Source organism: Stegodyphus dumicola, chromosome 3 (assembly GCF_044657685.1).
Source record: "Stegodyphus dumicola isolate Sdum_Otavi_A_Nest chromosome 3, ASM4465768v1".
NCBI classification, from domain to species: domain Eukaryota; kingdom Metazoa; phylum Arthropoda; class Arachnida; order Araneae; family Eresidae; genus Stegodyphus; species Stegodyphus dumicola.
The window spans coordinates 73177343-73193999 of record NC_140770.1 but is presented as its reverse complement, the minus strand read 5'-3'; the positions used below and the strand labels follow the sequence as shown (position 1 = coordinate 73193999).

Here is a 16657-nt window from a genome sequence, read left to right as displayed (position 1 = left end):
TTCTTTGTTTCCTTTTACATGATGATCATCTGGTAATGATATCTTGAGGGAAATTAACAGACTCATAATAGATAAGGTTTAGCTTCTCAACCTATCTTGTGTATTGGAATTAATGCCAAATTTGTATATGCTTTGAGGACTGGTCAACATTTTAGTTTAGGAATTATTATTGATAATGCAATTATTCAGTACTTACTATCTTTTATACTTTTTAGTTTAAGGTGCTTATATTTTCTCAAGCCGCCCAGACGGTATAGTGGTTAGGAGAGCTTACTGCGGTACCGAAGGGCCCAGTTTCGAATATCCGCAATTAAGGCATGGATATTTGTAAGTATATAGTGTCTATGAATCATGGGGGCACTCTAAATATATGTCACGCCGAAACCTTTCGCCCCCTCCCCGGGTGATCTCCGTCAAAATTGAGCTGGAATTGAGCAAAGTCGTATTGTCACCTGTATGGTACAACAACAGGCGCAATCTTGCTCTCCTGCCATGATGAAATTGGTGGGCTTGTTCTGATATTACTGTCAGACAAGTGAGAAATAGTCACAACAACATATTTTCTCAAAACGTTTAGCTGTATAGCAGAATCGTCTTCAATATCTGGTGACTTATAATATATGGTAATTTTTGAAAATAACCAGTATTTCGAAATATATATATATAAATTAAATTCCCTTCTCTATTCTAAAAATAGCAACCTCTCTGCACTGAGTCATTTCTAGAGACATCTATGTCATATGGCTCTTACATAATTCTGATGATGTAAATGGAACTAAAACTAAAGTAGGCAATAGTAATTTTACAGCAATATTAACTATCCAATCAAAATGCATTGAGAACCAAAACTAACTCAATCTGGATTAAGATTTCACTCAAAATAAAATTGCAAATAAAATGGAATTAAAACTGCCTCGAATGCCAAGTTTATTAGACATTACGATCTCAACACATTAGCATACTACGTAATCGGAGTTCTTCCTCTTCAGTATGGATCTACGTACGTATCAACAGTGTTCTGTCTTTTTCTTGCTATTATTTTCATATATATAAAATAATTCATGAATATATATATATATATATGTAGATGGTGGTACTACGAGAATGCGAGGCCGCATTCTATCAGGATGGACGAGCAGTTGTGGGATGGCATCGTTCATTATAATCGGATGACGCGACAAGCTGTGAGAATAAATCTTTTACATTTCCGATGATAAAAGTCAGACGATTCCGCCATTAAGACGATGACGCGATTCAAAGATGTTTGCTTATAAAATACCATTCCTTCTCTTCATTTGTAAATAATCTCATCTGTTTCCTTCTACGTATGTAATTACCTTGTAGTTTGTAGCAACTATTCATGTTTCATTAAATATTCAAGTTATTTGTAAATCGGACTAGTTTATTAGCCCTTAGACAGCCACATAAGAAGTAAGTTTACAAACATCATTCCTAGACAGTAAATACCGATTCTACATATATGATGGTGTGTGTATATATAACATTGATATTGAACAGCACCTTTCTAAAGCGATCCTCTCAGAGAAGACTAAAATCATCTGGAATTATAAATGTTCCTGCAGGAATATTCCAGTTAGGAATGCTATTGTTAAATAAATGGAAATGTTTAACACTAAACAAGTATTAAAGTTTGGTACATAAGAGTTTAGAATTTAAACGTTTTTAACTAACATATGCAAAAATATGTTTTCTATTATAATTATACACGATAATTAATTGCTTAGGCTTTCATGAAATAAAGAACATGTAGTATTTTAAGAAAACTGTATTTTATCTTCATTGATGAAAAAAGAAAGTGAAGCAGACAATTGAAATGGGCGTTACGAAGTAAAAATAATTAAATTTTAAAATCCTAACATTTGCATAATTCTTATCTAGTTCTTTTTAAACTACTCGCAATCAGTTAGTTGTTGTAATTGGCGATTTATTTCTTATCTTGTGATTAACTGGGTAAAATAATATATATTTATGATTTTAAAAAATTTTAGTAAACAGAATTAAAACTAAAATTTAAAATTAAAATAAAGATCGAAGTAAAAATGCTTATTCCGCTTGCATACTTTAATTCTTTCACTGTAAGACTTCATACATTCCTCGATATTCTCTTGAAATACTTGTTTGGCTAAGATAAAACCGCTTATTCGAGTACTTAGTTACAGTACAGTTATACGCCTGTTAAACTGATCTTCAATTGTTAAACTGAGTCTCGTAGACTAGCAGAACTGCGCTCTCAACTGAGACGAGGATATAAAGATAAGGAAAATTTTTAAAAAATTAATAAAATCTGAATGGTTTCAGTTTTTAAATTACGTCCAAAGTGACTTTTTTTAACGTTTTGTGTGTTACCTTTATTTATTAAATATCATGTTTTTGGCACTTAAACCATAAAATTCAGTTCAACAGCAATATCGCAAAAATAGTTTTAAATTGAGCATATCTTTGGAATTTCCGATACACAGTCGCACGCGCTGGAGATAAAAATATTTTTTCTGTACGACGTTGCCATTGTTCGCTTTGAAATCCTTGAGTATGTTATTCAAAAATTCGTTAAATATTTACAAAATATGAAATCGATAATAAAACAGATTCCAAATTTCAAATTTGGGCTTTCACATGCCCATATTCGTAGGAGGATTACGTCATTCAAAATTGGATGGTTCTAGGTACCGTTGTTTTATCACAATGCGACTAATATACATACATTTATGCAAATTTTTCATTATTTAATTTATTCAAATATAATGCAGGGTGATAGTATTTGGTGGCAACGATTTAAAAATTGATGCAACCTTTTAAAGTTTTCAACGCAAAATCTCGAAACGAAAACAATAGTCCTTCAGAGACAAAGCACCTTTCGACTAATAAAAACCAATAATTAAAATTTTATAAACTTGTTCTGCTATCTGTTGAATATGTACGCACTGATGTATAATGTCCCACGAAGTTTAAATTATGCTAAGCATCTTTATATATATAAGCGGCTAAAGTGTGTATCGCCGGTAGTTTATTGTTGACACTCGGAAAAATGAGCGCGTAAATTAACGTTTCCGCAGTTTTTAATTAATATCTCGGACGAATAAAGTCGTACGAAGATGAGAACAGTATCGATGGATTTGAAGAATTTTTTGTAATCCGAGGATACGCGTCTCGAATTTCAACACGGCGCCGTTCCGTGGATATTCGAGAAAAAAGAATTTGGCACGTAGCCAAATCTCTGTAATAGGGAAAACCCAAGAACGAACGTGGAAAATGTAGGGAAAACGTAGGGGAAAATTAGTTTTTAATTAATATCTCGGCTAATTAAAGTCCCAAGAAGACGCGAATGGTCAAATGGCGTGCCACGGACCTGCGGAATCCTGCGGTGTGCTTCGCTAAGCCCGGGAGCCAGCCGTTTCGGAGGAGGTGATGTTACTTCACCCCATATATATATGCGGCTTAAGTGTCTGTTTGTCGCCGGTAGTTTATTGGTTGCTTGCGTAACTGTACTAGGCAGTGGGGTGAAGTTGCCACGGCACAGGTTTGCCGTTTCAATTGAGACGTAGAAAATTTCCTGTAAAACTTGTCCTTGCTATGACCATCCATAAGTCTCAAGGCCAAACGCTTAAGCGTGTTCGCATTTTTTTACCTGAGCCTGCATTTGGACACGATCAACTTTATGTTGCCTCTTCAAGAGTTTGTGAAAGAACGGACGTAAAATTAAAAATAATTGATGGTCCTCTACAAGGGCAAGCTTAAAAATGATGGAAAGATCTACACAAGAAATGTTGTGTACAAAGAGATCTTTGACATGTGAATTAACATTTCATTATTTAAATCACCTTTATTGATTGAGCTAGCGGGGGGCTCTTAAGAAATGTACCGCCAGTGGTTTCCTTCATTGCACTCTACTTTAAGCAATTAAGCAAGTAAAAAGGGGAAACCCCGTGGGGTAGTAGGCAAAGGAGCGTCCTCGCCGCCTGCCCTGCGTAATTCAGTTTAAATTAGCAGACACCTTTGCACAAATAATTTTAATTACAATTTATAATATCTAGAACAGCGGTCATTTCGCATTACCGCTGGGCTTTCTAGTACTCATATATGGAATTAGTCTCTAGCAGAATAACTGGTCAGTGTAATGAGATGCTGATCATTAAAAATATTTCATTTGCCAACCATGCTCAATAATCTTTAGAAACCTCTCCACTAAACTAAAAAAAGAAATATCACTTTATTCTAACAATACATTTTAAGCATGATTTTACGTGGAAGCTATTTTAACAATCGAATTTGCTTGAAAACAGAAGAAATCTTTGAGCTTTTATTGCAGTTCTCCGGCGAGTTTCAACTATAAGGGGAGCAACCTCGCTTCGCAAAGTATTCTTCATGATGCCCCTTTATAGCTTAAAATAGGGCATTATCTCTCCGCTATATAGAATGCGTGCCGAGCACAACAACATCATCACTTTTCTCGAGCCGGGCGATAGAATGAATCTCAAATCTGGCGCGCAACAAGAAAACTACCAGATTGCATTATGAATGAGCTACGGTTGCTAGGAGACATACTTTCTGGCAACTCTTGTCTTATCGCTAGAGTGACTACTGGTCTTCCGGTTCAAAATCCGGCAGTTCTAGCGATAGAAGGCTCTCCGAAGCAGCGTGATTGATGCAGACTATAAGTGTATTTGAACTGCTGCAAAGATGAAAAGAATTCAAGAAGAAAAGTCTACTATTCTCACTTTCTGGAATACGCCTCTACTGCTGCATAAGATTAGTTTCTGCAAACATTTTATGAAAGTTTTGCTAAATAAGACTAATTTGCATTTATGTAATTGTACTTAATTACCTTTTATACTAAGGATAAAACATTCAAAACACTCGAGTCCCACAACGCCTGAAAAATATTCATGATTCGACAACTCGAATCTTTACGCTTTTTTCTTCATCCGAATCCTTCAGGTTTCAAACTAGCTTAATTTTCTGGCATCCAATAAAAGTGCTCATTACAAAACGAAAGCAGTTTCAGTTTCAATGTATTGAATCACCAATATTACTTCGTATCAGCTTTGAGTGACACATTTTTAATTTTCTGAACAGAATTAGGAGTTTCACATATAGTATTTATCACTGTTAATTTTTTTAATAACTTTTATCTGCGTAGATTTCTTTTAATTTAGAAAGATTCTAAAAAAAGGTAAAAAAATTCTTAACTCTGTTTCCCAAATATTTTTTAAGACTTTTAATTAAGTTCTTCATTTACTAAATTTCCTTGGCATCCTTTGATTATTTAAATAAAATTGTTCTTAAATCTACTTTTCACTAAAACCCAATTTAAAATTTTATTTTAATTAAAAACTTTTAATATTAAATATTTTTCTTTTTTCTTCTCATTATTATTCTTGTGTGAAAAACTTGAGAGATTCGAGATTTGAAAGCTTCCAGAAACTTTCAGTGTTCAGGTACGGATTCGAGAAAATTTATGATCCATTCCGTTCGTACTTATACAAAAATATTACAATGTAAAGATAATATTGTGCAAGCATTTCTCGTATATAAACTTGAGGTCCTATGATTACTTTCCACGTCGGTTTTTCGATGATCTCATATTTGATTCTGAGCGCGAAGGCACAGTGTATTTTTCAAAATTTCTCGCTAAAATCTTTTTACTTTTGTAATATAGTTATGGACGACTAACAGCTAATCCCTATTTATCCCTCTATATAACTTTAAAAAGCACTAAAATTTCATGAAATTTTGTTATGCAAAAAATAATAGCAAAGAAAGGAAAAGAACAATTTAAAAGAGTTCAGATTTTAACGATCGTCTAGAAGGATTTATTAAGCTTTTTACGCCCTCGCTGAGCTCGCAGTCAACCAGTTTGATGTTACACTCACTCCTGGTAACCCATGTCTTTTTTGTCTTTTTATCTTTATTAAACAGCACTTTTTTCGCACTGACACCATATGCAAATTAACAGCTAAATTACAATAAATTTAAAAGCAGCTTAGCAGCATATCTTTAGAATTTTCAATATAGTGTTAGGTTTTTACATACATTTTTCTATTTTTTTCAGTCTTTCTTCACCATATCAATGTTCAGTTTTCTTAATAAGATGACGTGCATAACTTTTTGGCCTTTTTATCATTAAAGTTTTATGTCTTAAATTTATTAATTAAATATCATATTCTTCGCACTTATGCCACATTTCAAGAGTAAAATCACAAATAACTTTAGAATTGCCGATAGACAGTTTCGCACACTAGAGATAAAAATGTTTCTGTCGTTGCCACTGCTCTCTTTCAAATCTTTGAGTTTGTGAATCAAAAATTCATTAAAGTTTTACAAAATATGGAATATAAAATTGTAAATTCAGAATTCATGCTTTTCTGTGCGCATGGCTGAGGACTCCGTTATTCAGAATTTGATGACTCTAGATACCGTCGTTTTTTCACACTGCGAGGAACATACATACAAACATGCAGATTCTTCATTACTTAATTTCTCTAACTATAATACAGGGCGATAATATTTAGTGGCAGCAATTTGAAAAGTGATACAGCTGTTTATAGTGGACAACCGAAATTCTCATTTCGAGATTTATAGCCCATTCGAGCTAAAGCCCTTTTGGGCTAAAACGTTTTGCAAAGAGAATGCATTTTTGTTGATTATTAACCTGATTAATTATTCGAAATTGATTGAATTACAATTCTACAACTTTCTAATACGAAACTTTCTTCTTCTATACAATATTAAAAAATTCGGCCAGATAATTTAAATATTTTTTTATTTATTGTATGTATTCAGCATATTTATTTTATTTATTAACTAGCTTATTATTACTGATTTTATTTTCAAGCTTCTTTATTACCAAAATTTCTAGAATCTAAAATAAAACCTTCAACTCCAGACTTTCTACAATAAAAACTGTTATAAGAACTAATCCACAAATAAATTTTTCCCAGAAGTAAAATTCCTCCAAGTAATGTAATGTTATAATGTAAAAATAATTAGAGTAAAGAAATCTATATTACTACAAGTACTTTATGAAATTATTTCCAGTATTTTAAAACAAACTCTGCTATTTTTTTTTCAAAGTTTGCTCATTTCTTTGTCTGACTAAGAGTTACAACTAGGTAGACTTTTTAATAACCTTATAATTCATAATATTATTTATTATTATAGTATATTACTACTGACTATTCATCTGCTGTAATAACATTACTTTGTTTTTTATTCCAGTTTATGTAATAGTAAATCTTTGAGAAATAAAGAGGCACAGCAGAGGAAGTGGCCGAAAGATACGTAAAGCCGCTGAGCACTGGTACTTCGATTCGGGCTCGGAAATCCCAATGAACGGGATAGCTGCATAGGAATTTTCGCGGTTTCCTCAAAGTGAATAGAAGCCAGATTTCTTAAAAAAATCTTCCACGAAGGCATCCTCCTTTACGCAGATAGCCCTTAAGTGTTTCGTAATAATCCATATGACATAACCTAAGAAAATTAATTTTTTTAAATAAAACAAAATATAGTGAAACTTTGTTGTAAACTACCTTCGAAAGTAGTCAGTATATCTTACAGCATAAATAAACATCGGCGTTAAATATGGCCTTTCTAAGATAACATCACCATAGAACAGCAGTATCTATCAGAACTCTGAATGATCGGATAAGAGTGAAATTTTACCAGACACACTGTAGTGATGAAGAAGATTTATTGCACCTAATAAATCTGTAAATTTTGTACTTTTTGTAAGTAAACCAAATAACTCTATGCTTTTTTTAAATAAAACAAAATGCAATGAAACATTCATGGTCATCACCTCTTGTTGAAAACTACCTTAGAAAGTAATCAGCATTTTTAGAGCATATAAGTAAACATCAATTTTAAGCATGACCATTCTAAAGTAACATTGGCATGGAACATCAGTATATATTAGAACCTTAAGTCATCGTGTAAAAATGAAATTTTACAGACTTTAGTGATGAGGAACATTTGCTGCACCAAATAAATCTGCAAGGGCTCTAATTTCTTTTGTACTCTTATTTACTTGTGTAAATAAAATAAAAAAGAAAATACTGTTTTACTCTTATTTACTTAATAATAATCTTAATTATTTTTACTCTTATTTAATTATTTTTTAATTATTTTTACTCTTATTTTAATACCTTTTTGTTCTTATTTACTTGAGTGAATAAGAGTAAATGAATGCATTTATTTCGAATGAATGTCACAAAATCAAAAAAATAATAATCTGCAAGGATTCAGATTTAACTGTTCCCAAAAATTCCTTTTTAGAGTTTTATGCGCTTTCGCTAATTTTTTTTTTTTTTTTTTTTTTTTCCCGTCACATTTGATCAGTCTGGTCTTGCGCTTACTTCTGTTGACTATTTATTCTTTTTTTTTTATTATATTCTCCAAATAACGGAAAACAGAACTTTTTATTGGTGACTTCAAGAACTACGAAACTACAGATCACTTGCTATTCTAGAAAGCTCTTCAAGTAAACACTAGCAACTTCACCAGCACGACTGATACGTTTTTCTGACTGATACCGTTATTCTTTTAAGGTTAACCAACGGCGACGTCATGATATTTGTTTATTCTAAAATGATACGGACATTAAAAGTTAATCGATCAAAAAATCAGATTCCAGACTAGCCCCTTAGGGTTAAAAATAAGCTTGAGTTATTTTGGGGAAAATATGCTTGAGTTATTTTGGGGAAAATATGCTTGAGTCCTTTGGGTGTTAAGTAAAACTGTGTAAGTAACTGTTAAGTAACGTAACAAAGTAACGTTAATTGACGTTGAATTTTAGTAAAAGCGCTTTCAACTATTGAATATCAGAATACATCATTCAGAATAAATCATTAAAAATACCTCTACTTAGTGAATCGCTGGAATCGATATTCAATATCGCCTCTTTTAGAAACAATCATTGAAATGTACTTCTACTCAATCAGTCGCTAAAAGTACCTCTATAAAATCAGCGTCAGTTTTTTTTCCTTGCACTTCAGTCTTAATTTTCTTCATTCTGACAAGCGCATTTGTTTTGCCTTATTTATGTATTCTGTTCTGCGCTAATGGTAAAATTTTCTTTCATTATGAAATCTTCCAATGTACGTAAAACATCGAATTATTATTAATTGTGTCATGAACCAGTGATACGAAAAAGCATTGGTCACCGCTCCGAACTAAAATTTTCCATTGTCAAATCTGATAATCATTTTTGTTGAGGAGTTTTAACATAAAGTATCCTAACTCTATATTTAAAGGAATGTTTCAGTCATCTACATGCTAATTTGTAAATAATAGTATTCCTCCTAGAAGTGCGTCACTTCTTTCTTCATAACTTTGCGTTTGAGTTATGGCATGCGTTTGAGTTATGTGCTGATTTATAACTAGAAGGAACCATTGTTTCTGGTTACGATCTGGATTGTTATACGAAATTAATGAGTTATTGATTTATAGATATACACTGGTGTGCAAAAATTAAGGACGAAGTCGAAAAATTAGCATGTCAGCTGAACGAAGAGGCAGAGCGGACAGAAAGACCAATCAGGAGATTAAGTAAGGTGATGTTCGGTAGCACATGCGCAGATATGCAGATAGACGTAATGGGGGAGTGTCTGAGTAGTATAAAGTATGTTGTCGTTGTTTCTGGCAAAGAGATTGCACCTGGCAAAGATCAGTATTTCTGGCAAAGAGATTGCACGCCCTATAGCAGTTAAAATCACACCGAGTTGCTGCCTCAGCGAGAAATGGCGAATAATCAATCTGTTAGACGACATCTGGATGCTTTTACCCGAGGTCGAATCATTGGGAAGCTGCAGGAAGGCCGCAGTGTGACAAGTGTGGTTGCAGAGTTCGGAATTGCTCACAGCATCGTTTCACGACTTTGGAGACAATTTCAAACTACAGGAACAGCTATCCGGGAGTTTAGTAGTGGTCGTCCATGAAGATCCACACCCGCAGATGACCGGTATATTGCCTTACAGGCCAGAAGAAACAGGCGACAGACAGCGGGAGAAATCGCTAGACACACGACACAGGTGACTGGACGACCGATATCGCATTTTACCGTGGCCAGAAGACTGCACGGTGGTGGTCTGTTTGCACGACGCCCTATACAGTGTGTACCTCTAACGCCTCCCCATCGGAGAAGACGTTCTCTGTGGTGCCGGGAACACCGGAATTGGAGAGACAATGAATGGGGACGAGTACTCTTTACAGATGAGAGCAGATTCAGTCTGAGTAGCGATTCTCATAGCATACTCATCTGAAGAGAGCGGAGAAGTCGCAATCATCCCTCGAACATCATTGAAAGGGACAGGTATGGAGGTGGCGGTGTTCTCGTTTGGGGAGGCATCATGCTTGGTAGTCGTACAGACCTTCACATCTTCGACGCAGGTTCAGTCAACGGGACCCGTTATTGTAACGAGATTCTTCTTCCATACGTGCGTCTTTTTAGAGGCGCTATGGGTCCGCAGTTCCTTTTCATGGACGACAACGCTTTATGTCATCGCACAGTAGCTGCCGAACAGCTCTTAGAGAGTGAGGATATTGAACGTATGGATTGGCCGGCACGATCTCCGGATCTCAATCCCATCGAGCATGTATGGGATTTTCTAGGCAGACGCTTGGCAGCTCGTACCTTACCACCAGTAACGATTCCGGAGCTTCGATTGGCGCTGCAAGACGAATGGGCAGCAATGCCTCAACAACTCATTGACACCCTCATTCTCAGCATGGACAGACGCTGCGAAACCTGCCTAGCAGTCAGGGGAGATCATATCCCCTATTAAAGACCGGATGTTTCTTGCTGGACACCCATCACAGGGATGTTTCGGCCTTCAGTCGCATTGTGCTCCATGCTACTTTTTCAATAAAGCTTCTTTTTATCCCTCTGATTTCTCTTTTAGTAAGTGTTGCTTACATTACTCATGTCCTTACGTATTGGGGATCTTACGGTATTAAATGTGTTGATTTGGAAAGCTTTTGTACAAAGTTATATTGAAAAAACCGTCTCGTCCTTAATTTTTGCACACCAGTGTATATTAAAAGTTATATTATTTGTTAAATTAATTTAATATTCAATGAAAAATATCTGTAGTAATTTAAAAGCAAAAACGCGAAATGTAATATAACTTGCACTATTTTCATATTTATAATAAATATTTTACGTTAAATTAGCTTATTCATTTACTGCAGACATAAATTCAGTTGCATGAATGTATTATAGTAATATGATCATTAAACCAGTAAATCTGATGAACATTTTATCAGCTAATAAATGTATTACTACAGCCCATCCAGTATTTGATAATTCGACCCAATTTGATTTTTTTTCCTGACAGCCAATGCATGTTTTGCTACAGAATAAACAGCTTAATTTTTTTATTCGTTTATTGAATTTTATTTAAATAAAGATTAAAATGATAAAATATTTTTACTTTCGAAGAGACAAAAAGAAAAGCAATTTTTTCATTAATGAAATTTTTATTTTTTTTTTTTTACATAAAATCCATGTTTTAGTTAATATATCATATTTTAATTTAAATTATATTTCTTTTGATTTTTACTAAATACTGGAATCAATTAGGAAAATTATTCTTAAATAAAACAGTGAAATTTATTTCAGCTAAAATTAATCTAATATTTTATCTTATATTGCCGCAAAATAAAAGTTTACGGTCCATAAAATAATTAACAGTAAATTTAATTTTGCTTTATCTGGAAAGAATAAGATATTCAACTATTTGAAATCTCTGATAAATGAAATACAACATAAATTATAATGCGTATTGTGATAAAAATTTGCTTATAAATATTTTACTGCATAAAAGAATATGCAGAGAAGAGTTTTATATAATTTATCATGCTGACTTTGTAATTACGTTTCAATTTTATCTTTCAGCTTACAAAGAATTCTGACCGTTCAATGTAACTTATGAGCAGAAGTCTTCAAAGCTTGAAACAATGCCTGCTGTAAAGAGTCCAATGAACGAAAGATGGACACTGAAGCGATGGCTATTAAAGCGTTACAATTTGTGGCTAACGTAAGCAGTCAGATTCCTCTGATAGATATACTCATTATGTAGAATGTTACTTGTATGTTACTTGCTAAAACACAACCTCTTCTAGTAAAAGATGGAATTTTGAAAAGTGTTAATCTTTTAGGAAAGTAAATGTTTCTATTATTAATTAGAACATTCATGGAGTCATTTTATTGCATTGCTCACAATTTTAATATGATTGAAAATCAGTTCATTTATGAGAGTTTCTAACTGATTTATCGATATAAAGGTTTAAAGTATGAAAGCTCAATGTTTAAAATAATATGCGATTAAAAGAGAAAGTACTAAAAATAATTTTCTAAATATGTGAATCTATCTTACATTTGGTATCATTGAAGGCCAGATCAAAAAGCTTAAGAAATACTAATATTTTTTATATATGAAAGTAGATATGGTCAAAATCACTGAATTTTTAGGTGAATTAAGCAAAATGCTTCAAGTTAATAAATATAACACACGAAAGGAGAAAAAAGATACTAAAATTTAACTGACATATGTTACAGAATCTGTAACTATTATGTATCATAATATAAAAGAAAATATTACCATCTGCAGTCATGATTAAATAATTCTTTTCCATATAAAGCGTTTAAACTTCTTTATTTTAAGACAAAAACTTTATTAATCAAGTCTTTATCAAAATTATTTCTTAAAGCAATGCATCTAAGCCGTACTGAAGTTATAAAAAAGAAACAGAAAATGTTTCTGATTTTTAAAAAAGGAATGTCTGAAAAGATTTTTTGATCAGAAAATCTAGCAGCTCAAGTTAATATGAATACGTTACAACGTTAGGATTGAGTAGCAAAATCATTTGATACAGCACATTTAAAGTAATTTATTTTAAAATTGTTAATTTAATATATTTAAAAATTAATCAATTTTAAATTATTAGCTATTAGTTTTGAATCATTTGAAATTTTTTGCAATAGAAGCTATTATTTTTATTATAATTGCGCAACGTTCGAATAAAGCGTGTAAGAAAACTGAGTAACATAATTTAAATTAACTTAAGAAACTAGTCTATACTAAATTTTACTATATTCCATTCTCAAACAATAATACATATTTCAGTTTATGTCAAGATAGATTTTTCAAGAGAAAAATTTGATCAGAAAACAATTCCTTTCAAATTCTAGTGCTTAAAAATTATTATGCCAATTAATATTTATATTTTGATTGGATAATTTTACCTGAAAGAAAACTGCTGCTTTTCATTAACATAAACAAGCACGTTTATTTGTAATATCACAGTCAAATGCAAAATTAAACTCCTTGCCTTTATTGAGAAATAAAGGGATAATAGCTTAAATACTGAATATTTTCTAAAATCTCATGTTGAAACTGTAGAATGTGCAATGCTAAGTTAATGTTACAGAATGACATTTTATTAAACATAAAATTCAAAAGAAAATTCATTTTGCTTCATTATTTTTTTTAAAAAAGCATAATTTTTCATTTCCTTTTTAACAAAGATTTTTCAATTTTTTAATTTTTCAACTTCTGCGAAAATGTTCAGAATTCTCAAATTTGAAGAAAATTCATTTCGAGTTCCGTTTATGCACTGTTATTTTATTTCTAAGACTTCTCAAGTATGTTAATTTTGAGAATATTTAATTTGAAAAATTGTTAATTTTATGCATTTAAAATCAGTGAATTATACATTATTAGCTATCAGTTTTGAAGATATGTAAACACTCTTAAAATATTCTTTTTATCATTATCTTGGTACAAACTTTCCTCCATTAAAACTGACTGATTGATCAAAAATCCTAAATTTCCTAATTAGTCGAAATTCTATTAACGAAATTTAAAATTAAGTCACAGAAGTTATGTCATTAAAAAGTCTTGTTACGAGATTTACATGTGTGCTACAATAAAATTATCCAACGCCTGCAGATCATTTTGTGGCGAAATATAGGCACAAAAATGTCTTCTTAAGTATTTAGGTCGTACAGAAATGAATGAAAAAAATAGCGGAATACAATTTGTTAACAAAAAAGGATAGTACATCAGTTAGAAATAATCCCCGCCCAAGTCAATACACTTCTGCCATCTGGCTGGGTGGTAAGGTAAACCAGTCTGTGGGGGTGTTGGTGCACCACCTACTGACACTTGCATGCAATTCGGCAGAAGATTCAACATGTTGGCCACTTACTGCGTCCTTCATCTTCTCAAACAAGGCGTAGTCCGAGGGGGCCAGATCGGGCGAGTACCGAGGGTGTAGCAACACAGTAAAGTCCAATGCCTCTAGAGTGTCGCGGGTGCTCTGGCTGGTGTGGGGACGTGCGTTGTCGCGCTGCAACAGCACGAGCCGTGCCCATTTGCCCGGACGCCGCTGTTGAATGCGCCGTCGCACCGTTCTGGCAACCTCACAGTACCGATCCCTGTGGATGGTGCATCCAGGCTCCAGCCAGTCCACGAGAAGAATGCCCTGGACATCCCAGCAAACTGCTGCCATTTGTTTCCACGTGTTCAACGCCAGCCTAGGTTTCTTAGGCCTTCGCCACGGCAGTCAGCGACCCTAACCATTCCAACGGTTGGGCAGCTTACCTTTATCTAATTAACTTTTAAAATTCGCTTCGGATTGAAGGTTGAACACGTTCTGTTGTAATAGTAAGGCAAGATTCAACGATGCTTGAACACTTTCTCTTTGTATCCTATAAACTATGAGATTTCCATATGCCGTACATTATAACTCCAAACGGAATGGCAGTGCCCTGCAATGTTTGTTTCAATTGCATAACACGACGTTTCTATAAGTATAGTAATTTTTTTTAAGATCAGGGTATTGTTGAGCGAAACAAATTCACTTTAAATTGATATTTCGCAATAATAGCTACTGCACAATGGACTGGACGGACATAGTACAATATTTTACTTTGCTTTACAAATCAATCTTGATTCTTATGTCTCTCAGTTTACTATAATTTTACTATAGTTCTCGTGAGACAGAATTAACAGAATTTTAATCTCAAATTTTACTTCATGCTTGCAGTCAGTCTAATAAATGTTCTATTCTTCTTCCATCAATTAACCAGTAATATTTTTTCAACTTGTAGCATATTCTGAAATTATTTATAAACATAGCATCACTTACAAATTTAAACTATATTTTATAGTAAAGAACATTGTTATATGTTAATAACATGCAAGAAGTCTATATTTCATTAATATCTAATGGAGTTAAAAGTTCTAATTAATTTGTAACAAATAAAACATTTCGTCTGGTCATTTCTTATATAAAGAGCATATTATCAGAAAACAAAATTAAAAAGGATATTTTAAGCGTCATTGAATAAACAACTACTCTTTGCAAGACAAAAATACAGTTCAACAGAGAAAGAATTTTCCAAAATAAGTTTAGCTGTCATCGGTCATTATCGAAAGAACTTCAGAAAATAACATTAGTAAATAAAAAAGTAAATTAGTAAATAAACTTTAATCTGAAGAATTACGAGTAATTAAAGTTTAATTTTGGTTTTTGCTTTTTAATATAGCTTAACTATTATTTAATTTCTAAGGGGAAAATAAGAATTTATTTAAAAAGGATATTGCACTTTCTTAACATGTGTTTTTGTATTATTAGTCAACTTCTGAACATTGCAGGAATTAGAAATTATACGCTGATTTCTTTAAGTATTTTACATTCTGTGTGCTTCAAGATATTTTTCAGTCTTATTCTACGATATCTCTCTCAACATCTGTATGCCTATTATTTTGAATTTTACGAGATGTTTGGCTGTTGTTCAACTTTCTGAAAATTAAAAATGGCATATAAAAATGTCTGATCTTCTTGAGCTTCAGTTTCAATAGAGTATTGAGCTTTCATACTTTTAATGCAAAGGATTTACTAGGAAATACAAAATGGCAACTGAGCTAAGGGGCTCAAGCTCACTTGTCATTATTCTTAATTTACCTAAAATTTATTAATTTAAACCGAAAATTGTTTTCATAAGCTCTTGTTTTATTTAAACCAAACTCTGTTAATTTAAAAATACTATTATTCCCATTTATGTTACTGATATCTAAAAAGATTATACATTTAATAATGAAAATTTTACATATATGTCGTTCATGAAAGTTCTTAAAATTTTTGCTCAATGTCTCTTGCAGTTACTTATGACTGGTGTGCTTGTAATTGTAAATAATGATGTTTAATCTTCAAGAAATTAGTGTACTTATGATCGTAGTGTAATTGTAACTAACTGTACTTCATTGTAATGTATCTACTGATTCAAGACTCAAATAAATTTTCTGTGTTCTTTTTTGTGTAATTCTTAACTAATTACATAAGTACAGATTAATCTTGTGCACTACATCGTATCTCTATCAATAGTAATAAATAATTTTTGCAAAATTATACATAAATTTAAAGTTAGTCACAAGTTCAGTTAACAGCATACAAGCTCGTACAGTCTGCGCCACACTAAAATCAAGAAACTGCAAAATCGCAGCTTTAAGAAAGAAATGTTTAAAAATTCTACACCAGCTTGAATTTAAGAATATCGAATTACAGATTCCACACATAAATGCTCATGCATTCATCGAATAGATGATTCAATCTCTTGACGTAAAACATTTTAAAT

At 32.5% G+C, this 16657-nt stretch overlaps 1 pseudogene across 1 annotated transcript in view; it reads left to right on the top strand.

Annotated features, from left to right (window-relative positions):
* Positions 1–16336, top strand: part of LOC118195081 (5-hydroxytryptamine receptor pseudogene) — a 677424-nt pseudogene extending 661088 nt beyond the window's left edge. The window contains exon 6 of the transcript XR_015040225.1: positions 11912–16336. The product of XR_015040225.1 is annotated as a 5-hydroxytryptamine receptor pseudogene (transcript). The remainder of the gene's footprint in view (positions 1–11911) is intronic.
* Positions 16337–16657: the final 321 nt, after the last annotated feature.